Genomic DNA, 14002 nt, shown 5'->3' with positions numbered 1-14002 from the left:
TAATATTTTTATATTTAATGGGCTAGGCAATTTTTTTTTGTGAGATCAACTGCTCCGCAATGACAACACCAATTTTGATGGTTCAGGTGCCATGCGATAGGCTGTATGATGTAGATGTGCAATAAGGTCGCAGAATTTTCAGAAGTTGTCAAGTTGTTCAGGAATAACGCATCAAAGTCGTGATTATATCCCATAGGAAAAGCATTGAGTGGGCACTCCCTTTTTCCCTTTGGGTGGTAAATTGCAGTGAAGCCCCTGACAATTTTGGTCTGCCCTAAATTCAGTTGATATAATAAATTCTTCCTAAATACTGTATCCGAAAGTTTTAACTTTATAGACTGCAGAAGGTTTTGGTCCAAGGCTAGTCTGTATCCTGTTCCACCAACTGGGTCTTCTCTGCACCTTCTCAGTGTCTTGGGTAGGAAGTGGGGGATGTTGAAGGGGGATGCTATCCTGGCATGTCAGCTTCTACTCACTTGCAGGCCATCTACAGTAGTAGCTGCACCTCCTTCAGCGGTGGCACTACTGCCATTGGGGAGTGTGGTACACAATGCTGACATTCAGAATGGCGACACCAAAATGTCTACATGAGCGGGAGCTCAACGTGTAAAATATTGAAATTTATATTGTCGGCATTGTGAATGTCGACCTTGCAGTTTTCTTCTATAAACATCTTTACTAACCCTAAAACTAACTCTTACCACAGCCTGATCGTAACTCTACCCGCTGCCTACTCCTAACTGCAGCCTAATCCTAACTCCAACCGCTGCCTTCTCCTAACACTAACCACATCCTAACCTAAATCTATCCGTGGCTTAATCCTAACTCCAACCGCTGCCTTCTCCTAACACTAACCAAATCCTAACCTAAATCTATCCGTGGCTTAATCCTAACTCCAACCGCTGCCTTCTCCTAACACTAACCACATCCTAACCTAAATCTATCTGTGGCTTAATCCTAACTCCAACCGCTGCCTTCTCCTAACACTAACCACATCCTAACCTAAATCTATCCGTGGCTTAATCCTAACTCCAACCGCTGCCTTCTCCTAACACTAACCACATCCTAACCTATATCTATCCGTGGCTTAATCCTAACTCCAACCGCTGCCTTCTCCTAACACTAACCACATCCTAACCTATATCTATCCGTGGCTTAATCCTAACTCCAACCGCTGCCTTCTCCTAACACTAACCACATCCTAACCTAACTCTGTCCGTGGCCTAATCCTAACTCCAACCGCTGCCTTCTCCTAACACTAACCACAGCCTAATTCTAACCACAGCCTAATCCTAATTCTATCCGTGGATTAATCCTAACTCCAGTCACATCCTAACCCTAAACTCAGCCTTATCCTAACTCTTACCGCAGCCTCACTCCAACTGCAGCCTAACCCTAACTTTAACCACAGCCTAACTCTAACCTCAACCTTATCCTAACTGTAACCGCAGCCTAACTCCAACCACAGCCTAACCCTAACTCTAACCTCAGCCTTATCCTAACTCTTACCGCAGCCTAACTCCAACCGCAGCCTAATCCTATCTCTATCCGCAGCCTAACCCTAACTCTAACCACAGCCTAACCCTTACTCTATCCACGGACTAACCCTAACCCTAACCTCAGCCTAACCCTAACTCTAACCTCAGCCTTATCCTAACTCTTACCGCAGCCTACCCCTAACTCTATCCGTGGCCTAATCCTAACTCCAACCGCTGCCTTCTCCTAACACTAACCACATCCTAACCTAACTCTATCCGTGGACTAATCCTAACTTTAGTCACATCCTAACTCTAAACTCAGCCTTATCCTAACTGTAACTGCAGCCTAACCCGAACTCTATCCGCGGACTAATCCTAACTCTAACCACAGTTTAACCCTAACTCTAAACTCAGCTTTATCCTAACTGTAACCGCAGCCTAACTTCAACCGCAGCCTAACCCTAACTCTATCTGCGGACTAATCCTAACTCTAACCACAGCCTAACCCTAACTCTATCCGCGGACTAATCCTAACTCTAACCACAGCCTAACCCTACTCTATCCGCGGACTAATCCTAACCCTAACTCTAACCACAGCCTAACCCTAACTAATCTCAGCCTTATCCTAGCTCTAACCGCAGCCTAACTCCAACCGCAGCCTAATCCTAACTCTATTTTTGGCCTAATCCTGACCCTAACCTCAGCCTAACCCTAACATCAACCTAATCCTAATTCTAACCACGGCCTACTCCTAACACTAACTGCATCCTAACCGTAAATCTAATCATGGCCTAATCTAACCACAGCCTAACCCTAACCTCAGTCTAATCCAAACCCTAACCATAGCCTAACCCTAACTCTGTCCGCCGTCTAATCCTAACTCTGACCTCAGCCTAATCCTAACCACAGCCTGATCCTAACTCTAACGACGGCTTAATCCTAACCCTAACCATAGCCTCTCTATCTCTATCCGCAGTGTAATCCTAAATCCACCCTCAGCCTAACCTAAATTAATTGCGGCCTAACCCTAACCACCGCCTAAATCGAACTCTAATCACGGCCTAACCCTAAATTCAACTGTGGGATGTTTTACATTTTCTAATCCAGTGTAGTCTCTTGGTGGATTCTTTTGCCTGAGTATTTGATAAAAGATCCAATCTAGGCATTTGATCTACTCTCTATCTAGCCTTTGGCAGGGTAGTATCTGAGTAACCGCGATTTATGAATTTTTCTGTCATCTCCAACCCCTTCGTCAATTTCAGATCATCACTCGTAATCCTCTTGACACAAAGGAGGTGATGACTACTTAGCAGTAATATGGTGTTCATATCAGAATAAGATTGACATCTATGTATCTGGAATAAAAAAAAAATCTCGAGAATATCTCTGCTGAAAAAACATTCATTCTCAATATCAAACTTATATGAATTTGCATAAGCAGGGGCGACCTACGAGCCCATTGCACATCCATTGTATTGCAGAAGAACTCACCGTTGAAATAGAAATAATTTTTATAAAGAACAAACTCCAGTAATGAAAGAAAAAAGTTGATATCAGGACCTTTTAGATAGATTATTATTCAACAAGACCTTACGTACTGATTGAAGCCCCCCTTGATGGGGAATGTTTGTGTATAGGCTCACAATGTCTAGCGTGCACATACATGTATTACCTAGAATCGGACCCAAATCATTTAATTTATTTAGCAAGGATGTCGTATCTTTCAAATATGTATAGTAAGCTTGGACACATGGTTGAAGGAAAAAGTCAAGAAACTCAGATACTTTCCAAGTATTTATTAATTTATTTATTTATTAACAGTTTCTTATATAGTGCAGCAAATTCCGTTGCGCTTTACAACTGGACACAATGATAAGACAAAACTGGGTACAGGTTGAGTATCCCATATCCAAATATTCCGAAATACGGAATATTCCGAAATACGGACTTTTTTGAGTGAGAGTGAGATAGTGAAACCATTGTTTTTTTATGTCTCAATGTACACAAACTTTGTTTAATACTCAAAGTTATTAAAAATATTGTATTAAATGACCTTCAGGCTGTGTGTATAAGATCTATATGAAACATAAATGAACTGTGTGACTGTAGACACACTTTGTTTAATGCACAAAGTTATAAAAAATATTGGCTAAAATTACCTTCAGGCTGTGTGTATAAGGTGTATATGTAACATAAATACATTCTGTGCTTAGATTTAGGTCCCATCGCCATGATATCTCATTATGGTATGCAATTATTCCAAAATACGGAAAAATCCCATATCCAAAATACCTCTGGTCCCAAGCATTTTGGATAAGGGATACTCAACCTGTAATAACAAACAGTCAGAGGTAGGAGGGCCCTGCTCGCAAGCTTACAATCTATAGGGAAATAGGCATGTGTACACAAGGAAAGGTGCTATCTATTGCATAGTTGTCCGCCAGATTGCAAAGGTTCTACATATATGTATACATATATATGGTCATACAGCAATGATGAACCGGGTTCGAGAGGAAGGGAAAGTGAAGAATGAGAAGACATGTGAGGATATGTGTGGACTGTGCAGAGTGGATGCAATTTGATAGGAAGGTTTATGAAAGTTATGTGGGCGGTTCTGGAATTTGATACGCTTGTCTAAAGAGGTGAGTTTTCAGGGAACGTTTGGAGACTAGAGGAGAGTCTTATTGTGCGTGGTTTAGGCAAACTGTATAGCATTGGGAATTTAGGAGAGTCAGTCTTAAAAAAAAAAAAAAAAAAAACAGTGTCATTGGGCCTAATTCAGATCTGATCGCTGGGCTGCGTTTTTTGCTGCCCTGCGATCAGATAGTCACCGCCTACAGGGGGAGGGGATAACGCTGTGCAAGTGTGCGATCGCTTCGTTAGGAGAGCTACACAAAAATCAGTTTGTGCAGTCTCTGCGCAGCCCAGGACTTACTCAGCCGCTGCGAATGAATCCTTCTGATCGGGGCCGGAGCTGACGTCAGACACCCTTCTTCAAAACACCTGAGACCGCCTGTGTTTTCCCGGACAACTCTTGAAAAACGGTCAGGTGCCACCCACAAACGGCCTCTTCCTGTCAATCTCCTTGCGAACGCCCGTGCGATTGGATCCTTTTCACCATCCCATCGCAGGGCGCCGATCCCCGTAGCAGCCGTCCATCACGCCAGCGCAGTGCGGCTCAGACGTATGCGTAGTTCGGATCTGATTGCACGCTGTGCGAAAAGGCACAGCAGCGATCAGATATGGATTACCCCCATTATCAATAATGCCATTAGTCCTGGCATCTTCCAGTATACTATCCAGTAGTGTTTTAAATTCAACTGTAGGGTTGGAGGGCAGCTTTTTGTAAACCTGTCTATCATATAGTTGTCTGTCCTGTTTATCTCGGTATTGTTTGATATCCTTGACCCACGGGGAGGGTTAGGGTTAGGCTTGTGTGAGAGGGAGGATTAGGTTTAGGCTGCAGGGAGGTTAGGGTTAGGCACTGTAGGGGTGAGGTTAGGGTTAGGCTTTGGGAAGGGAGGGGTAGGGGAGAGGGGAAAACAGCCCCAACTCACCCATGTGGGCATTGCAACCTTCAGGATCCTGGCGTCGGTCTTCAGACCGCCGGGATCCCAAGCAACAGCATATCATACTGATTCCGCTTCACTAGAGGTGTAATTGTCACGGTTAGGTCTCCCTCTGTGATAGCGTAGGCGATATTCATTACCAGCAGAACCTGCTAGCCCTCTATAGATGCGTTGTTCAGCGTAGTCTTGTTCACTTTTTCCATTTTTTGTTTCTTGAAAGCAATGAGCTCACGTTTATACGTGGCTACCTGATGGGTGAGTTTATCACTCCAGTTGCCCTTTGTACCACGGACAGGGACTGTTTGTGCACATCCTCAAATTCTTCTATTTTGGTCCGAACATTTGTGAGTTCACGTGTTGATTCTTCTATTACCAAAGTCATAAGGTCGAACGCACATTTATTTAACACAGCCACCCACCTGCAACAGAAGTCACTATTGTAACGCCCTATAGCGGGAGTATTTCTAACGCAAAACCCAGCGAGGGATTTTCCTCTCCCTATGGTATTCAGACAATGTGACACCATGTAATAAAAAGTCAATTTCTCTATTTTTTGGGGGTAATTCAGAGTTGATCGCAGCAGCAAATTTGTTAGCAGTTGGGCAAAACCATGTGCATTGCAGAGGGGGCAGATGTAACATGTGCAGAGAGAGTTAGATGTGGGTGGGTTATTGTGTTTCTGTTCAGGGTAAATACTGGCTGCTTTATTTTTACACTGCAATTTAGATTTCAGTTTGAACACACCCCACCCAAATCTAACTCTCTCTGCACATGTTATATCTGCCCCACCTGCACTGCACATGGTTTTGCCCAACCACTAACAAATTTGCTGCTGCGATCAACTCTGAATTAGGCCCTTTATACAAAACAGACTCTGATTCACTTTCTGAAAAACTCCACGTTTTTCCCAGGGGCAGATTTATCTTATTGTACCCCCCTATATCACCAGGTGTAGATTGCGTCATCGCGGGGGTTTAATAAAACAAATCACAGCACCAATAAAGTGTAACGTGCAGTATATTGCCTATACATCAGTGTATTTGTCTATACATTTATCTTACAACTGTCTATTTTAGAGTCGCACTATACGAGCGTATTTAATGTATAGAGTAAATGGATTAAGATCTGTCCTGACGTACGTTTAGATAAATTACTGAAGTTGGCTTCTCAGCTGATTGCTTTGTAGAGAAAACTCTTTTACTTGAGACTGTAAATTATTTGGGCCTTTTCTCTGTAGATCGTTACAATTAAGCTATCTGAAATGGGTTAATTTGCATTTTTATGTCTAAACTCAATCAACTGAAGGTATTTGAACCAACATTTCAAACCTTCCCATTAGTAACATTTCTCTGATAGGATTGGACAGATATGGCCCGATGGCGGCGGATGGGAGGATATTTGCCGTCAATCACTGTTACTGCAGTTTGCGCGTATAGATTCGGAGGAGATGATAGATAAGATCATCGGCTGCTTATTTGGGTGATTAGTTTTTTTTTTTCCTTAAAGATGATTGAAAATTTGTTTTTGGAAGAAGGCGGCCATTTCATTAGGCAGAAAGCAAAATAAAAAAAAGTAAGCGCCCGTAGAAGCCGCGGTTATGGCCCCAGTAACTTTTAAGATCCTTTCTCTAAGTTTTCTCCGGTGGGAGATGGGAAATCAATGTTGCTGAAAGAGCCGTCGCCCAGACGAATATGAGCAAAAAGCAAAAAATGTTCCCATGTAACGCTTAAAAGCAAATGATCTACTAAGAGATGTCAGCTGTATTTTATTGTACAGCGGTTCCAGGTAATACATCGGTAAAAAGTGTCTAATGCACTATATTATTACAAAGAAGCTCAGAATAACACTGCTCCAGAATACATTGATTTACTGTTGCAAAAGTTTAGGATTAACATAATAATTATATGTAATCTGTTCCGCTAAGAACTTTGGGAGTTATTAGAAAACCAAAAAAGTTAGCAATTGGGCAAAACCATGTGCACTGCAGGTGGGGCAGATGTAACATGTGCAGAGAGAGAGTTAGATGTGGGTGGGTTATATTGTTTCTGTGCAGGGTAAATACTGGCTGCTTTTTTTTACACTGTAATTTAGATTTCAGTTTGAACGCACCCCACCCAAATCTAACTCTCTCTGCACATGTTACATCTGCCCCCCCCCCTGCAGTGCAGCACGGTTTTACTCATTAGTGTGCTTTTTTTGGTTTGCTAACAACTCTGAATAACCCCCTTTGTCATAGATGTCAAAAAGATACAAAAAGCAACTGTGTGATGTACTGTATTTTTAATCTTTATTATACTAACCTGGTTCTTGAATAAGGTTTCTCCATTTTTGTTTCTTTGGTTACCGGATCGCAACAGCTGGAAAATTGCTTTTGAAAACAGATGATAGGTGTTATTACTCCTGGAGGTCTTGTCCTAAGGGTTCAGTGTGCTAGGACCGTATGTAAAGGGATGGAATGATTGTGGCGCATGATTTGATTGGCCGCTGCACCAGTCCAATCAGGAGCCAATTTCACTCCACACCCCCGGTCTCAGAAGCCTGAATCTTCCACCAATTCCCTTTACTGTCAGATGCAACTATCCACTTGATACATCAACACCTTCATAATTTTGTACAAATACGCAACCACACACATTTAGGGGGTCATTCCGAGTTGTTCGCTAGCTGCTTTCGTTCACTGCGCAGCGAGCAGGCAAAAAAATGGCACTTCTGCGTATGCAGCGCAATACGCACACGCGGCGTACTATTACAAAGAACAATGTAGTTTTACACAAGGTCTAGCGAAGCTATTCAGTCGCACTGCTGGCCGCCGAGTGATTGACAGGAAGAGGGCGTTTCTGGGTGTCAGCTGACTGTTTTCAGGGGGTGTTCTGAAAAACGCAGGCGTGCCAGGAAAAACTCAGGCGTGGCTGGGCGAACGCAGGGCGTGTTCGTGACGTCAAAACAGGAACTGAATAGTCTGAAGTGAGCTGGGCGCTGAGTAGGTTTTGAGCTACTCTAAAACTGCACAAAAATTTTTTGCTGCCGCTCTGTGATCCTTTTGTTCGCACTTCTGCTAAGCTACAATACACTCCCAGTGGGAGGCGGCATAGCGTTTGCGCGGCTGCTAAAAACTGCTAGCGAGCGAACATCTCGGAATGACCACCTTAGGCCAATGTTGGATTAGTGGTAGCAATGAGCGGCCCCAAAATACTGTAATTCCAGCTGATGATCGTACCAAAATACATGTAGTAGGATGATCATAAGGAATGGAAGAAGACGACCAGTATCCACTTATCTTCTGACAGCCCCCATTCTGACGTCATGCAGACACTCGGCCCAAGAGCTGAATACCGGCTCTCGTTGTATAATGACTATCCCATTGCTTGGCTTTTGGGTTGACCTGCAGGATGGGCCTCTGTGCAGACACCTTTAATGCATATTCCCAGCCCTGCAGTGCATTGTAATGGTGCGGAGCGTCTTGCGTGATTTTGCTGCACGCGTGCCCTGCGGGTGTATGGTATGTACCCATGCACATCTGCATTATTCTGCCTCTAATGCCTACTGCACATAGGGCCCGATTCAGACCTGATCTCTGTTGTGCGAATTTGCACAGCGACCGATCAAATGACTGCACATACACCGCAATGCGCACACGCGTCACCAAACAGCGACCGGATGGTGCAAAAATTTTGATCACTAGGCGTACGCAAGATGATTGACATGAAGCGGGCATTTGGGGGTGGTAACTGGACATTTACTGGGAGTGTCAAGAAAAATGCAGGCGTTCCCAATAGTTTTCAGGGCGGGTGTGTGACGTCAGATCCGACCCCGATCAGCCTGTGTGTATGGTACTGTAGGAGTAAATCCTGGGCTACGCACACACTGCACAGACGCAAAAAATCATTCACTGGTGAGTGAGTTGTGAACGGATTTGCAGATGTCCGCTGTCTGGCAGAATTTTCACGCGGCGTACACATGCATTCACACACTTGCACGGGGCGGGTTTCACTCTCCCTGGGCGGCGGCTCTCTGATCGCAAACCTCTGCAAATTTGCAGCGCAGCGATCAGATCAGAATTAGGCACATAGACAGCTGAGATGCCACAAATAAAGTGAATCGATTGCTACTGTACATGGGGGGTCATTCCGAGTTGATTGCTACTGTACATGGGGGGTCATTCCGAGTTGATCGCTCGCTAGCTACTTTTTGCAGCGCAGCGATCATCTCAGCCGCGGCTAGACTGCACATGCATATGCACCGCAATGCGCAGGCGCGTCGTACGAGTACAAAGCAGATCGTTGCTGAGCGATGGATTTAACGAAGAATAAATTCGCACAACCGAACGCACGGTGATTGACAGGAAGAGAGTGTTTGTGATTGTGTCAACTGACCGTTTTCATCGAGAGAAATGCTCTAATGTTTCTGGCATATGCTACTTCTGCTGACCGGCTACGCAGCTTCAGGTAGTTACTGCTCGCTCCTGCGCCAACTCTGCTCTCTCTCCTCCACGGTTCCATCTCCATACACTGATTTACCATAAGATAACACAAAATAAAGTTACAGCCACAGTTAGACGGCAGAGATCCTGCAGAAAGTGACGTTTCATCTCGTCCTCCGCTGCTGTGTTTAGTTCTGTGGCTGATAATGACACAATCACCGAATCCCGCTGCAGCAATACGCGACCATTGGAAGCTGTTTTCCTGCCTCTGCCCCAGCACTTATACTCTGCAGCCTTGTTCGAGGCTTGGAGCGAGGAGCAGCGTCTGATGTCTGTGCCAACTCTTCTGCGCAGATCCTTGGCAGGGTACACGCTCAGAACCGAAGTGGCAGAGTGGATAAGTGCACCTGCTCGCTGCTTGCCCACAGATTAGTCGCTGCTTAGCCGCAGCTGATCACCTCTTTGCCAAGCAGACTTTCCTCCTGCAGTGAGATTCTCATTTCTGTGCTTTATGTAGTCGCAGGGATCCGGCAGGAGAGGTTCGTGCCGGTGACCCGGAGCAGAACGGATTGAGCTCCTGCGCCGTGGCAGGAAATAAAAATCATATTTATAAACTTTATTCTGAAATGAGGATTTTTACCGGCAGAGTCTTCCCTTTAATACATTCAATCTCTGTCGACAGCTGTAGGATCTCTAACTGTGCTGAAAATAATTGTGTCACTATTCGCTGTTACACTAGACGGCACAACATTGGTGAATATTATTCAGTGAGTGTTGCCTAATGGATTTTGTGTAGTAATGTGTTTCTAAAGGGTTTATGCTGCTGCTTTAATGCATCATGGGGGTAAATCAGACCTGATCGCAGCAGCAAATTTGTTAGCTAATGGGCAAAACCATGTGCACTGCAGGTGGGGCAGATGTAACATGTGCAGAGAGAGTTAGATTTGGGTGGGGTGTGTTCAAACTGAAATCTAAATTTCTCTGACGTCCTAGTGGATGCTGGGACTTCCGTAAGGACCATGGGGAATAGCGGCTCCGCAGGAGACTGGGCACAAAAAGTAAAAGCTTTAGACTAGCTGGTGTGCACTGGCTCCTCCCCCTATGACCCTCCTCCAAGCCTCAGTTAGATTTTTGTGCCCGAACGAGAAGGGTGCATGCTAGGTGGCTCTCCTGAGCTGCTTAGAAGTAAAAGTTTAAATAGGTTTTTTATTTTCAGTGAGTCCTGCTGGCAACAGGCTCACTGCATCGTGGGACTAAGGGGAGAAGAAGCGAACTCACCTGCGTGCAGAGTGGATTGGGCTTCTTGGCTACTGGACATTAGCTCCAGAGGGACGATCACAGGTTCAGCCTGGATGGGTCCCGGAGCCGCGCCGCCGGCCCCCTTACAGAGCCAGAAGAGCGAAGAGGTCCGGAGAAATCGGCGGCAGAAGACGTTCCTGTCTTCAGATAAGGTAGCGCACAGCACTGCAGCTGTGCGCCATTGCTCTCAGCACACTTCACACTCCGGTCACTGAGGGTGCAGGGCGCTGGGGGGGAGCGCCCTGAGACGCAATAAAACATGTTTAAACCTTATATGGCTAAAGAAATACATCACATATAGCTCCTGGGCTATATGGATGCATTTCACCCCTGCCAGTTTTCCTAAAAAAAGCGGGAGAAAAGGCCGCCGTGAAGGGGGCGGAGCCTATCTCCTCAGCACACAAGCGCCATTTTCCCTCACAGTTCCGCTGGAAGGAAGGCTCCCAGACTCTCCCCTGCAGTCCTGCTACAGAATCAGGGTAAAACAAGAGAAGGGGGGGCACTATTGGCAGCTAATATAAAACAGCAGCTATAAAGGGAGTAACACTTACATAAGGTTATCCCTGTATATATATAGCGCTCTGGTGTGTGCTGGCAAACTCTCCCTCTGTCTCCCCAAAGGGCTCGTGGGGTCCTGTCCTCTTTCAGAGCATTCCCTGTATGTGTGCTGGGTGTCGGTACGATTGTGTCGACATGTATGAGGAGGAAAATGATGTGGAAGCAGAGCAATTGCCTGTGTTAGTGATGTCACCCCCTAGGGAGTCGACACCTGACTGGATGGTCGTATTTAAAGAATTACGTGACAGTGTCAGCACTTTGCAAAAAACTGTTGACGACATGAGACAGCCGGCAAATCAATTAGTGCCTGTTCAGGCGTCTCAGACACCGTCGGGGGCGCTAAAACGCCCGTTACCTCAGATGGTCGACACAGACCCAGACACGGATACTGAATCCAGTGTCGACGGTGAGGAGACAAACGTAATGTCCAGTAGGGCCACACGTTATATGATCACGGCAATGAAGGAGGCATTGAATATTTCTGACACTACAAGTACCACAAAAAAGGGTATTATGTGGGGTGTGAAAAAACTACCAGTAGTTTTTCCTGAATCAGATGAATTAAATGAGGTGTGTGATAAAGCCTGGTTTTCCCCCGATAAAAAACTGCTGATTTCTAATAAATTATTGGCACTATACCCTTTCCCGACAGAGGTTAGGGCGCGTTGGGAAACACCCCCTAGGGTAGATAAGGCGCTCACACGCTTATCAAAACAAGTGGCGTTACTGTCTCCCGATACGGCCGCCCTTAAGGAACCAGCTGATAGAAGGCTGGAAAATATCCTAAAAGGTATATACACACATACTGGTGTTATACTGCGACCAGCAATCGCCTCAGCCTGGATGTGCAGTGCTGGAGTGGCTTGGTCGGATTCCCTGACTGAAAATATTGATACCCTGGATAGGGACAGTATATTATTAACTATAGAGCATTTAAAGGATGCATTACTATATATGCGAGATGCACAGAGGGATATTTGCACCCTGGCATCTAGAGTGAGTGCGATGTCCATTTCTGCCAGAAGAGCGTTATGGACGCGACAGTGGTCAGGTGATGCGGATTCCAAACGACATATGGAAGTATTGCCGTATAAAGGGTAGGAGTTATTTGGGGTCGGTCTATCGGACCTGGTGGCCACAGCAACGGCTGGAAAATCCACCTTTTTACCCCAGGTCACCTCTCAGCAGAAAAAGACACCGTCTTTTCAAACTCAGTCCTTTCGTTCCCATAAGGGCAAGCGGGCAAAAGGCCACTCATTTCTGCCCCGGGGCAGAGGAAGGGGAAAAAGACTGCACCAGGCAGCCTCTTCCCAGGAGCAGAAGCCCTCCCCCGCTTCTGCCAAGTCTTCAGCATGACGCTGGGGCCTTACAAGCGGACTCAGGCACGGTGGGGGGCCGTCTCAAGAATTTCAGCGCGCAGTGGGCTCACTCGCAAGTGGACCCCTGGATCCTGCAGGTAGTATCACAGGGGTACAAATTGGAATTCGAGACGTCTCCCCCTCGCCGGTTCCTGAAGTCTGCTCTACCAACGTCTCCCTCCGACAGGGAGGCGGTAGTGGAAGCTATTCACAAGCTGTATTCCCAGCAGGTGATAATCAAGGTACCCCTCCTACAACAGGGAAAGGGATATTATTCCACGCTGTTTGTGGTACCGAAGCCGGATGGCTCGGTGAGACCAATTTTAAATCTAAAATCCTTGAACACTTACATAAAAAGGTTCAAATTCAAGATGGAGTCACTCAGAGCAGTGATAGCGAACCTGGAAGAAGGGGACTATATGGTGTCTCTGGACATCAAAGATGCTTATCTCCATGTCCCAATCTACCCTTCTCACCAAGGGTACCTCAGGTTTGTGGTACAAAACTGTCATCAGTTTCAGACGCTGCCGTTTGGATTGTCCACGGCACCACGGGTCTTTACCAAGGTAATGGCCGAAATGATGATTCTTCTTCGAAGAAAAGGCGTCTTAATTATCCCTTACTTGGACGATCTCCTAATAAGGGCAAGGTCCAGGGAACAGTTAGAGGTCGGAGTAGCACTATCTCAGGTAGTGCTACGTCCGCACGGGTGGATCCTAAATATCCCAAAATCACAGCTGATTCCAACAAAGTCACACAGGGAAGAAATTTCCAAGGCTTGTGGTCAAGCATGGAAACGTCTCTTCACATAAATATCCTGGAACTAAGGGCCATTTACAATGCCCTAAGTCAAGCAAGGCCTCTGCTTCAGGGTCAGTCGGTATTGATCCAATCGGACAACATCACGGCAGTCGCCCACGTCAACAGACAGGGCGGCACAAGAAGCAGGAGGGCAATGGCAGAAGCTGCAAGGATTCTTCGCTGGGCGGAAAATCATGTGGTGGCACTGTCAGCAGTGTTCATTCCGGGAGTGGACAACTGGGAAGCAGACTTCCTCAGCAGACACGACCTCCACCCGGGGGAGTGGGGACTTCACCCAGAAGTCGCCCAAGTGATTGTAAACCGTTGGGAAAAACCAAAGCTGGACATGATGGCGTCCCGTCTCAACAAAAAACTGGACAGATATTGCGCCAGGTCAAGGGACCCTCAGGCAATAGCGGTGGACGCTCTGGTAACACCGTGGGTGTACCAGTCGGTGTATGTGTTCCCTCCTCTGCCTCTCATTCCAAAAGTACTGAGAATCATAAGAAGGAGAGGAGT

At 46.0% G+C, this 14002-nt stretch overlaps 1 protein-coding gene across 6 annotated transcripts in view; it reads left to right on the top strand.

The window, feature by feature from the left end:
- The window catches only part of DACH2 (dachshund family transcription factor 2), a 731638-nt gene that overhangs the window by 363743 nt on the left and 353893 nt on the right, over positions 1-14002 (top strand). The gene's annotated exons all lie outside the window — the stretch shown is intronic.

This window comes from Pseudophryne corroboree, chromosome 8 (assembly GCF_028390025.1).
Source record: "Pseudophryne corroboree isolate aPseCor3 chromosome 8, aPseCor3.hap2, whole genome shotgun sequence".
Taxonomy (NCBI): domain Eukaryota; kingdom Metazoa; phylum Chordata; class Amphibia; order Anura; family Myobatrachidae; genus Pseudophryne; species Pseudophryne corroboree.
Note: the sequence above shows the minus strand (reverse complement) of the source record. Positions and strands in the feature narration are given on the sequence as shown.